The 12,550-nt window shown below is 30.9% G+C and overlaps 1 protein-coding gene and 1 long non-coding RNA gene across 2 annotated transcripts in view; one reads left to right on the top strand and one right to left on the bottom strand.

Moving 5' to 3' along the window:
• LOC120728860 (ecto-ADP-ribosyltransferase 5-like) overlaps positions 1 to 12,550 on the top strand; it is a 66,006-nt gene that overhangs the window by 50,845 nt on the left and 2,611 nt on the right. The window lies entirely within an intron of this gene.
• Positions 510 to 1,853, bottom strand: LOC120728864. Its single transcript, XR_005694793.1, has 3 exons — positions 1,562 to 1,853; positions 1,415 to 1,462; positions 510 to 1,322 (listed from the first exon to the last, which is right to left on the bottom strand). It is a non-coding gene; the product is annotated as an uncharacterized LOC120728864 (long non-coding RNA).

The following is a 12,550-nucleotide window of genomic DNA, read 5'->3' as shown; positions in this document are numbered from 1 at the left end:
TGCACCCCCAACCTTGGAAAACAACTGACAGTCACTTGATTTACTTTAGTGGAGCAGTACTCACAGACATCGCGCAGAGGTCTGAACTCTACCTGCAGCTGATTTTCTGGAACTGCCAGCTGTTTCAAACTTCTGTCTATAGCATTACAAAGGCTGGGACACAGGCATAGCCTGCCCTGCCTCTCCACTCTCTCTCCAGCAGCTCCCTTTGTCTCTCACCCCTCCCACCAAACCCCTTTTAGTCCTCTGGCTGAAAGAGGCCTGTCCTAATTGTCTGATGCCAGTGTCCTTCATGGCCATAAACTCCACAGGTGTGAGCACTAAAAAACATACAAATGTAACAATAAAAATCAAACAATACAAAAAAGAAATAAACAATAAATCAATAAAAAGAAAAACAATATTCCCCGGGATGACTGAGCAGATGAAAGTACATGATGTAAGAAGGGGAAAAAAACATATTTGTGGGTAAAATGTTTGTGTGATCAGATTAAATTCATTGCAAAGCCTTTTATATTTTGCATGTTGTTTATTTGACAGGGAAACAGAAGCAGTTTGGCAGGAAGAGCATCAGCGACTGTTTAGGACAGAGCGCTGTCGTAAGTCCTTCAAATCAGTCAGACAGTACAATGCGCACATATCACAGATACCTACTAAAATACATACAATTATATGTTATCGGTCCCACTGCACTTTATATACATATAACATAATCTCTGTGACATGTCTTGCAGTGTATTTTACTACAGTAACATACACTTTTCTATAGTATTTTGTTGTTTTTTTAATCTGTATACATTTTTTCTTATTTCTTTTCTAATCTATATCAAATTCACCTTTTTTCTTGCTGACCCCTGTGCCGCTAGAACAAATGAACTGTGCAGGCTTAATAAAGTCTATAAAACCTATCAATATATATCTATCGATCTATGTGACCATAAGAACAAATAAAAGCATCTCATGATCGCAGATTATTTCTAGTTGGTCTTGACAGCAGCTGCACATGAGCCTGAAATTTGAACCCACTGTGTTTTACACCAATTTTCTGCATCCCTTTCAAATCTTTATCAAATATTCTGAAGTCATGAAGTCTATAATTCATAACATATGACAGAAGCAGAAAATTGCTGCTAAGACAACTAATTCAACACAGTGTGTCAGATAACATGTAAAACAATTGTATGAAGAATCACAGCAATACTGTAGATGATAAAACTCTGAAACTGAATGAAAACTGTTTTTGCTAAACAGTTAAAGAAAACAAAGATAAGGCCGCAAGCACTGATACAAGCCACAGGGTGGAGACAACAGCTGGAGGAGACCTGAAGACATGGAAACAAAGCAGAGAGACAGGAAGAGATTACTGTTGTTGTTGTTGTTGTTTGTTGTAATAATAATAATAATAATAATTTACCTGTTTCGGTCTGTGACAACTGTGGTAGTCTCGTGCACTCCTGGAACACTGAATTAGAAAAGACGAAATAAATTAACGGATAATAATAATAATAATAATAATAATAATAATAGTAATGATAGCAATAAAAATAGCAATAATAGTCACCTGGATCGCTCTATGACAGCTGTGGTAGTCTCATGCCCTCTTGAGGTGCTGAATTGGATAAGCCAAAAACAGTAATTGAAGTAAATGTGCTGACACATTTTCAAACCACACCCAACCTCAACACTGGACATGTGGAGAGATAAACTTCACTTTTAAAATCCCGTTTTTGCCACTTTTCATGCCACTTCCACTCACTTCATGCTTTCCTGACAACACCTATGATTTTTCTTAGTAGTTTTCATTGTTTAGGTGTATGCACATTTATTGAGATAAATAAATATGTGTTACTAATATTTTGTTATATTATATATATATATATATATATATATATACACATATTAGGGGTGCAACGATACACAAAGTTCACGGTTCAGTCCAGTCCAATATCCTGTATCAAAGTCGTAATCCAGACAGGGTTGTACAAAAAGTTCCAACAATTTGAGTAGTCTTTGCTCCAGAAATTGATGGCCAAATTTCAAAAATCCACAGGACACGATCAAAACACACCTTTCAAAACAAATGGTAAACAGGAAGTGACGTGAATGGCAAACAGGAGTGAATTCGGTTCTGTTCATTCAAATTCCGTTGTTTTCATTCAAATGCTTTTGTTTTCATTCTAATTCTACTCTTTTTATTCAAATTCTATTGTTTGTTTTAGAATTCTGTTGCTTTCATTCAAACTCTGTTCTATACATTCTAATTCCGTTGTTTCATTCAAACTCTGTTCTGTACATTCTAATTTCGTTGTTTTTCATTCAAATTCTGTTGTTTTCATTCAATTCTGTTGTTTGTTTTAAACTTCCATGTTTTCATTCTAATTCTGTTGTTTCATTCAAATTCCATTGTTTCGATTCAAATTCTGTTCTGTTCATTACAATTCTGTTGTTTTCATTCAAATTCCCATCGTTTTCCATTTAATTTCCGTTGTTGTTTCATTCAAATTCAGTTGTTTTCATTCAAATTCCATTGTTTGTTCTCAAAATCCTGTTCTTTCATTGAAATGTGCATTGTTTTCATTCTAATTCTACTCTTTTTATTCAGATTCGATTGTTGTTTTAGAATTCTTTTGCTTTCATTCAAACTCTGTTCTGAACATTCTAATTCCGTTGTTTTCATTCAAACTCTGTTCTGTACATTCTATTTCCGTTGTTTTCATTCAAACTCTGTTAATTTCATTGCAAATTCTTGGTTGGTTTTTGATCAAATCTGTTGTTTTCATGCAAATTCTTTGGTTTTTGATCAAATTCTGTTGTTTCATCAATTCTGTTGTTTTGATTCAAATTCCATTGTTTGTTTCTAAATTCTGTTGTTTCATTCAAATCCACGTTTTTTTTTAAATCCGTTTGTTATGGTCAAATTCTTTGGTTTTTGATCAAATTCTGTTCTTTTCATTCATATTCCTTTGTTTTCAATCAAATTCCATTGTTTGTTCTCAAATTCTGTTCGTTTCATTGAAATTCCATTGTTTTCATTCAAATACTTTTGTTTTCATTCTAATTCTACTCTTTTTATTCAGATTCTATTGTTATGTTTTAGAATTCTGTTGCTTTCATTCAAACTCTGTTCTGTACATTCTAATTCCGTTGTTTTCATTCAAACTCTCTTCTGTACATCTAATTCGTTGTTTTTATTGAAATTCTGTTGTTTTCATTCAAATTCTGTTGTTTTTTTTAAAACTCCCATTGTTTTCATTCTAATTCTGTTGTTTTTCATTCAAATTCCATTGTTTGTTCTCAAATTCTGTTGTTTTCATTCAAATTCCATTGTTTGTTCTCAGCGACCTTACTTTCCAGGTATGCAAGAGTTTTATGTTTTTCGTCATTTTGGATGCGGAGGAGCTTTACCTCCTCCACAATTTCAATGATATTTTTCTGCTGCAACCTGATAGTAGAAATTTCCTCCATTATGAAGTCAAGAGGACTTTTTTTAATGTCCTCGACTTCCTCAGCTGTCGGTGGTCCTCTTCGGCCCCATTTTATCTGGTTACCCTGGTAGCAGGTTCAGTCAGCTGATTCCTCAGTCAGCTGTTAGCCTGGTAACGTGTTGGCTAGCCTGCAATTACCTCGTTAACTCCGTTAGTCCAGTCCAATATCCTGTATCAAAGTCGTAATCCAGACAGGGTTGTACAAAAGTTCCAAACAATTTGAGTAGTCTTTGCTCCAGAAATTGATGGCCAAATTTCAAAAATCCACAGGACACGATCAAACACACCTTTCAAACAAATGGTAAACAGAAGTGACGTGAATGGCAAACAGGAAGTGAATTCTGTTCTGTTCATCAAATTCCGTTGTTTCATTCAAATGCTTTTGTTTCATTCTAATTCTACTCTTTTTATTCAAATTCTATTGTTTGTTTTAGAATTCTGTTGTTTTCATTCAAACTCTGTTCTTTACATTCTAATTCCGTTGTTTTCATTCAAACTCTTTTCTGTACATTCTAATTCCGTTGTTTTCATTCAAATTCTGTTGTTTTCATTCAATTCTGTTGTTTTTTTTTAAAATTCCATTGTTTTCATTCTAATTCTGTTGTTTTCATTCAAATTCCATTGTTTTGATTCAAATTCTGTTCTGTTCATTCCAATTCTGTTGTTTTCATTCAAATTCCATCGTTTTCATTTAATTCCGTTGTTTTCATTCAAATTCAGTTGTTTTCATTCAAATTCCATTGTTTGTTCTCAAACTCTGTTCTTTTCATTGAAATTGCATTGTTTTCATTCTAATTCTACTCTTTTTATTCAGATTCGATTGTTTGTTTTAGAATTCTTTTGCTTTCTTCAACTCTGTTCTATACATTCTAATTCCGTGTTTCATTCAAACTCTGTTCTGTACATTCTAATTTCGTGTTTTCATTCAAATTCTGTTAATTTCATGCAAATTCTTTGGTTTTGATCAAAATCTGTTGTTTTCATGCAAATTCTTTGGTTTTTGATCAAATTCTGTGTTTTCATTCAAATTCTGTGTTTTCATTCAAATCCATTGTTTGTTCTCAAAATTCTGTTGTTTTCATTCAAATTCCATCGTTTTCATTTTAAATCCGTTGTTTTGGTTCAAATTCTTTGGTTTTTGATCAAATTCTGTTCTTTTCATTCATATTCCGTTGTTTTCAATCAAATTCCATTGTTTGTTCTCAAATTCTGTTCGTTTCATTGAAATTCCATTGTTTTCATTCAAATACTTTTGTTTTCATTCTAATTCTACTCTTTTTATTCAGATTCTATTGTTATGTTTTAGAATTCTGTTGCTTTCATTCAAACTCTGTTCTATACATTCTAATTCCGTTGTTTTCATTCAAACTCGTCTGTAATTCCAAAATTTCGTGTGTTTTATATGAAAGTCTGTGTCATATAAAGGGGTTTTTAAAAACTCCCAGTGTTGTTCATTCAATTTGTGTTAGTTCAAATTTTCAATTGTTGGTTCTCAAATCTGTTGTTTTCATTCAAATTCCATTGTTTGTTCTCAGCGACCTTACTTTCCAGGGAGGCAAGAGTTTATGTTTTTCCGTCATGGATGCGGAGGAGCTTTACCTCCTCCACAATTTCAATGATATTTTTCTGCTGCAACCGAGGTAGAAATCCTCCATTATGAAGTCAAGAGACTTTTTAATGTCCTCGACTTCCTCAGCGCGGTGTCCTCTCGGCCCCATTTTATCTGGTTACCCTGTAGCAGGTTCAGTCAGCTGATTGCCTAGTCGGCTGTTAGCCTGGAACGTGTTGGCTAGCCTGCAATTACCCTCGTTAACTCCGTTAGTCCAGTCCAATATCCGTATCAAAGTCGTAATCCAGACAGGGTTGTACAAAAAGTTCCAACAATTTGAGTAGTCTTTGCTCCAGAAATTGATGGCCAAATTTCAAAAATCCACAGGACACGATCAAAACACACCTTTCAAACAAATGGTAAACAGGAAGTGACGTGAATGGCAAACAGGAAGTGAATTCTGTTCTGTTCATTCAAATTCCGTTGTTTTCATTCAAATGCTTTTGTTTTCATTCTAATTCTACTCTTTTTATTCAAATTCTATTGTTTGTTTTAGAATTCTGTTGCTTTCATTCAAACTCTGTTCTATACATTCTAATTCCGTTGTTTTCATTCAAACTCTCTTCTGTACATTCTAATTTCGTTGTTTTTATTCAAATTCTGTTGTTTTCATTCTAATTCTGTTGTTTTTTTTTAAACTTCCATTGTTTTCATTCTAATTCTGTTGTTTTCATTCAAATTCCATTGTTTTGATTCAAATTCTGTTCTGTTCATTGAAATTCTGTTGTTTTCATTCAAATTCCATCGTTTTCATTTTAATTCCGTTGTTTTCATTCAAATTCAGTTGTTTTCATTCAAATTCCATTGTTTGTTCTCAAACTCTGTTCTTTTCATTGAAATTGCATTGTTTTCATTCTAATTCTACTCTTTTTATTCAGATTCTATTGTTTGTTTTAGAATTCTTTTGCTTTCATTCAAACTCTGTTCTATACATTCTAATTCCAGTTGTTTTCATTCAAACTCTGTTCTGTACATTCTAATTTCGTTGTTTTCATTCAAATTCTGTTAATTTCATGCAAATTCTTTGGTTTTTGATCAAAATCTGTTGTTTTCATGCAAATTCTTTGGTTTTTGATCAAATTCTGTTCTTTTCATTCAAATTCTGTTGTTTTCATTCAAATTCCATTGTTTGTTCTCAAATTCTGTTGTTTTCATTCAAATTCCATCGTTTTCATTTTAAATCCGTTGTTTTCATTCAAATTCTTTGGTTTTTGATCAAATTCTGTTCTTTTCATTCATATTCCTTTGTTTTCATTCAAATTCCATTGTTTGTTCTCAAATTCTGTTCGTTTCATTGAAAATCCGTTGTTTTCATTCAAATACTTTTGTTTTCATTCTAATTCTACTCTTTTTATTCAAATTCTATTGTTTGTTTTAGAATTCTTTTGCTTTTATTCAAACTCTGTTCTATACATTATAATCCTGTTGTTTTCATTTTAATTCCGTTGTTTTCATTCAAATGTTTTGTTTTCATTCAAATTCCTTCGTTTTCATTTTAATTCCGTTGTTTTCATTCAAATGTTTTGTTTTCATTCTAATTCTACTCTTTTTTATTCAAATTCGATTGTTTGTTTTATAATTCTGTTGTTTTCATTCAAACTCTGTTCTGTACATTCTAATTCCGTTGTTTTCATTCAAACTCTGTTCTGTACATTCTAATTCTGTTGTTTTCATTCAAAATCCGTTGTTTTCATTGTAATTCTGTTTTTTGTTTTTAAATTCCATTGTTTTCATTCTAATTCTGTTGTTTTCATTCAAATTCCGTTGTTTTGATTCAAATTCTGTTCTGTACATTCCAATTCTGTTGTTTTCATTCAAACTCTGTTGTTTTCATTCAAATTCTTTGGTTTTTGATCAAATTCTGTTGTTTTCATTCAAATTCTGTTGTTTTCATTCAAATTCCATTGTTTGTTCTCAAATTCTGTTGTTTTTCATTCAAATTCCATTGTTTGTTCTCAAATTCTGTTCTTTTCATTGAAATTCCGTTGTTTTCATTCTAATTCTACTCTTTTTATTCAAATTCTATTGTTTGTTTTAGAATTCTTTTGCTTTCATTCAAACTCTGTTCTGTACATTCTAATTCCGTTGTTTTCATTCAAACTCTGTTCTGTACATTCTAATTCGTTGTTTTCATTCAAATTCTGTTAATTTCAGGCAAATTCTTTGGTTTTTGATCAAAATCTGTTGTTTTCATGCAAACTCTTTGGTTTTTGATCAAATTCTGTTGTTTTCATTCAAATTCTGTTTGTTTTCATTCAAATTCCATTGTTTGTTCTCAAATTCTGTTGTTTTCATTCAAATTCCATTGTTTGTTCTCAAATTCTGTTCTTTTCATTGAAATTCCGTTGTTTTCATTCAAATACTTTTGTTTTCATTCTAATTCTACTCTTTTTATTCAAATTCTATTGTTTGTTTTAGAATTCTTTTGCTTTCATTCAAACTCTGTTCTATACATTATAATCCTGTTGTTTTCATTCAAATTCCGTTGTTTTCGTTCAAATTCCATTGTTTGTTCTCAAATTCTGTTGTTTTCATTCAAATTCCTTTGTTTTCATTCTAATTCCGTTGTTTTCATTCAAATGTTTTGTTTTCATTCAAATTCCTTCGTTTTCATTTTAATTCCGTTGTTTTCATTCAAATGTTTTGTTTTCATTCTAATTCTACTCTTTTTATTCAAATTCGATTGTTTGTTTTAGAATTCTGTTGCTTTCATTCAAACTCTGTTCTATACATTCTAATTCCGTTGTTTTCATTCAAACTCTCTTCTGTACATTCTAATTTCGTTGTTTTTATTCAAATTCCGTTGTTTTCATTCTAATTCTGTTGTTTTTTTTAAAACTTCCATGTTTTCATTCTAATTCTGTTGTTTTCATTCAAATTCCATTGTTTTGATTCAAATTCTGTTCTGTTCATTCTAATTTCGTTGTTTTCATTCAATTCCGTTGTTTTCGTTCAAATTCCATTGTTTGTTCTTAAATTCTGTTGTTTTCATTCAAATTCCTTTGTTTTCATTTTAATTCCGTTGTTTTCATTCAAATGTTTTGTTTTCATTCTAATTCTACTCTTTTTATTCAAATTCGATTATTTGTTTTAGAATTCTGTTGCTTTCATTCAAACTCTGTTCTATACATTCTAATTCCGTTGTTTTCATTCAAACTCTCTTCTGTACATTCTAATTTCGTTGTTTTTTATTCAAATTCCGTTGTTTTCATTCTAATTCTGTTGGTTTTTTTAAAATTCCATTGTTTTCATTCTAATTCTGTTGTTTTCATTCAAATTCCATTGTTTTGATTCAAATTCTGTTCTGTTCATTGAAATTCTGTTGTTTTCATTCAAATTCCATCGTTTTCATTTTAATTCCGTTGTTTTCATTCAAATTCTGTTGTTTTCATTCAAATTCCATTGTTTGTTCTCAAACTCTGTTCTTTTCATTGAAATTGCGTTGTTTTCATTCTAATTCTACTCTTTTTATTCAGATTCTATTGTTTGTTTTGAAATTCTTTTGCTTTCATTCAAACTCTGTTCTATACATTCTAATTCCGTTGTTTTCATTTAAACTCTGTTCTGTACATTCTAATTTCGTTGTTTTCATTCAAATTCTGTTAATTTCATGCAAATTCTTTGGTTTTTGATCAAAATCTGTTGTTTTCATGCAAATTCTTTGGTTTTTGATCAAATTCTGTTGTTTTCATTCAAATTCTGTTGTTTTCATTCAAATTCCATTGTTTGTTCTCAAATTCTGTTTTTTTCATTCAAATTCCATTGTTTGTTCTCAAATTCTGTTGTTTTCATTCAAATTCCATCGTTTTCATTTTAAATCCGTTGTTTTGGTTCAAATTCTTTGGTTTTTGATCAAATTCTGTTCTTTCATTCATATTCCTTTGTTTTCATTCAAATTCCATTGTTTGTTCTCAAATTCTGTTCGTTTCATTGAAATTCCGTTGTTTTCATTCAATTACTTTTGTTTTCATTCTAATTCTACTCTTTTTATTCAAATTCTATTGTTTGTTTTAGAATTCTTTTGCTTTCATTCAAACTCTGTTCTATACATTATAATCCTGTTGTTTTCATTCAAATTCCGTTGTTTTCGTTCAAATTCCATTGTTTGTTCTCAAATTCTGCTGATTTTCATTCAAATTCCTTCGTTTTCATTTTAATTCCGTTGTTTTCATTCAAATGTTTTGTTTTCATTCTAATTCCTTCGTTTCATTTTAATCCGTTGTTTCATTCAAATGTTTTGTTTTCATTCTAATTCTTACTCTTTTATTCAAATTCGATTGTTTGTTTTACAATTCTGTTGTTTTCATTCAAACTCTGTTCTATACATTCTAATTCCGTTGTTTTCAATTCAAACTCTCTTCTGTACATTCTGATTCTGTTGTTTTCATTCAAATTCTGTGTTGTTTCATTCAAATTCTGTTGGTTTTTTAAAAACTTCCATGTTTCATTCTAATTCTGTTGTTTTCATTCAAATTCCATTGTTTCGATTCAAATTCTGTTCTGTTCATTCTAATTTCGTTGTTTTCATTCAAATTCTGTTAATTTCATGCAAATTCTTTGGTTTTTGATCAAAATCTGTTGTTTTCATGCAAATTCTTTGGTTTTTGATCAAATTCTGTTGTTTTCATTCAAATTCTGTTGTTTTCATTCAAATTCCATTGTTTGTTCTCAAATTCTGTTTTTTTCATTCAAATTCCATTGTTTGTTCTCAAATTCTGTTGTTTTCATTCAAATTCCTTCGTTTTCATTTTAATTCCGTTGTATTCATTCAAATGTTTTGTTTTCATTCAAATTCCTTCGTTTTCATTTTAATTCCGTTGTTTTCATTCAAATGTTTTGTTTTTCATCTAAATTCTACTCTTTTTATGCAAATTCGATGTTTGTTTTAGAATTCTGTTGCTTTCATTCAAACTTCTGTTCTATACATTCAATTCCGTTGTTTCATCAAACTCTTTCGGTACCGAATTATAATTGCGTTGTTTTTATTTCAAATTCTGTTTGTCTCACCACAAATTCTGTTTTTTTTTTTTAAAACTTCCATGTTTAATTCAATCTGTTTGTTTCATTTAAATTCCATTGTTTCGATCAAATTCTGTTCTGTTCGTTCTAATTCCGTTGTTTTCATTCAAATTCTGTAGTTCATGCAAATTCTTGGTTTTTGATCAAAATCTGTGTGTCCATCCATCCACCATCACTTCCGCTTATCCTTTTCAGGGTCACGGGGGGCGCTGGAGCCTATCCCAGCTGTCATAGGGCGAGAGGCAGGGTACACCCCGGACAGGTCGCCAGTCTGTTGCAGGGCTCAAAATCTGTTGTTTTCATGCAAATTCTTTGGTTTTTGATCAAATTCTGTTGTTTTTCAGTTTGTTGTTTTGCATTCAAATCATTGTTGTTCTCAAATCGTTGTTTTTCATTCAAATGCCGAGTTGTTTGTTAGCAATTCTGTTGTTTCATTCAAATTCTCACATCGTTTTCATTTTAAATCCGTTGTTTTTGGTTCAAATTCTTTGGTTTTTGACAAATCCTGTTCTGTCATCATATTCCTTGGTTTCAGTCAATTCCATTGTTTGTGTTCTCAAATTCTGTTCGTTTCATGGAATTCCATTGTTTTCATCAAATACTGTTTTTTTCATTCATAATTCTACTCTTTTTATTCAAATCTATGTTTGTTTTAAGAATTCTTTTGTCTTTCATTCAAACTCTGTTCATACATTATAATCCGGTTGTTTCATTCAATTCGTGTTTCGTTCAAATTCCCAGTTTTTTGTTTCTCAAATTCTGTGTTTTTCATTCAAATTCCCTGTCGTTTTCATTTTAATTCGCGTTGTTTTCATTCAATGTTTGTTTCATTCTAATATCTACTCTTTTTTTAGCAAATTCGAGATTATTTGTTTAAGAATTCTGGTTGCTTTCATTCAAACTCTGTTCTATACATTCATCCGTTGTTTTCATTCACTCTCTTCTGTCATTCTAATTTGCGTTGTTTTATTCAAATTCTGGATTTTCATTCAAATTCTGTTGGTTTTTTTAAACTTCCATGTTTCATTCTAATTCTGGTTTTCATTCACTCCATATGTTTGGATGCAAATCGTTCTGTTCATTGAAATTCTGTGTTTCATCAAATCCATCGTTTCATTTAAATCCGTGTTTATCATTCAATTCAGTTGTTTTTCATTCAAATCCATAGTTGTCTCCAACGCTGTTCTTTTCATTGAAATGTGCAATTGTTGTCATCTAATACTACGCTCTTTTTATTCCCAAATTCCATTGGGGTTGGTTTAGAAATTCTTTTGCTTTCATTCAAACTCGGTTCTATACATTATAATCGCTGTTGTTGTTTTCATTCAAATTTCCGTTGTTTTCGCGTCAATCCATGTTTGTTTCTCAAATTCGTGTTGTTCATTCAATTCCGCTACCAGTTTTCATTTTAATTCCGTTGTGTTTTCATTCAAAATGTTTTGATTCATTCTAATCTCTCTTTTATTCAAATTCGATTATTTGTTTAGAATTCTGTTGCGTCATTCAAAACGCTGTTCTAACATCTAATTCCTTTGTTTTCATTCAAACTCTCTTCTGTACATTCTAATTCGTTGTTTCTTTTATTGAAATTCTGTTGTTTTTTCATTCAAATCTCGGTGTTTTTTTTAAACTTCCAGTGTTCTTTCATTCTAATTCTGTTTGTTTTCATTCAAATTCCTTGTTGATTCAAATTCTGTTCTGTTCATTGGAAATTCTGTTGTTGTTGTTCCATTCAAATTCCATCGTTTTCCTGTTAATTCCGGTTGTTTTTGCATCATATCAGTTGTTTTCATTCAAAATTCCATGTTTGTTCTCAAACTCTGTTCTTCATTGAAATGGCATTGTTTTCATTCTAACTAGCTCTTTTTATTCAAATTCTATTTTTTGTTTTAGAATTCTTTGGCTTTCATCAAACTCTGTTTACATACATTCTAAGCCGTTGTTTTCATTCAAACTCTGTCTGTACAATTCGAATTTTCGTTGTTATTCGTAGTTCGCAAATGGGCTGTGTTAATTTCATGCAAATTCCTTTGTTGTGATCAAATCTGTTGTTGTTCAGGCAAATCCTTTTTGGTTTTGATCAAGTCTGTGGTTCAGTGCAATCCATGTTGCCAATTTTTTGTTTATCAAATCCATTGTTTGTTCTTTTCAAATTGCTGTTTTTTTTCAGTCAAATTCCATCTTTGCATGTCTCAAAAGCGTCGTGGTTTTGATTAAATTCTTTTGCGTAAATCCAGTGTGTTCGTCTTGTTTTTTTAGATCAATTCCTGTTCTGTTCATGCAGATTCCGTTGTTTTCAATCAAATTCCATGTTTGTTCGCTAAATTCTGTTTCCGTGTTCAGTGAAATCCATTGTTTTCATTCAAATACTAGTTTGTTTTCATTCAGTCGATCGACATTTCATCTAACATCTTTTTATTTTCAAATTCTAGTGTTT

Source organism: Simochromis diagramma, unplaced genomic scaffold (assembly GCF_900408965.1).
Source record: "Simochromis diagramma unplaced genomic scaffold, fSimDia1.1 OVJJ01000302.1, whole genome shotgun sequence".
In the NCBI taxonomy this organism is placed as follows: domain Eukaryota; kingdom Metazoa; phylum Chordata; class Actinopteri; order Cichliformes; family Cichlidae; genus Simochromis; species Simochromis diagramma.
Note: the sequence above shows the minus strand (reverse complement) of the source record. Positions and strands in the feature narration are given on the sequence as shown.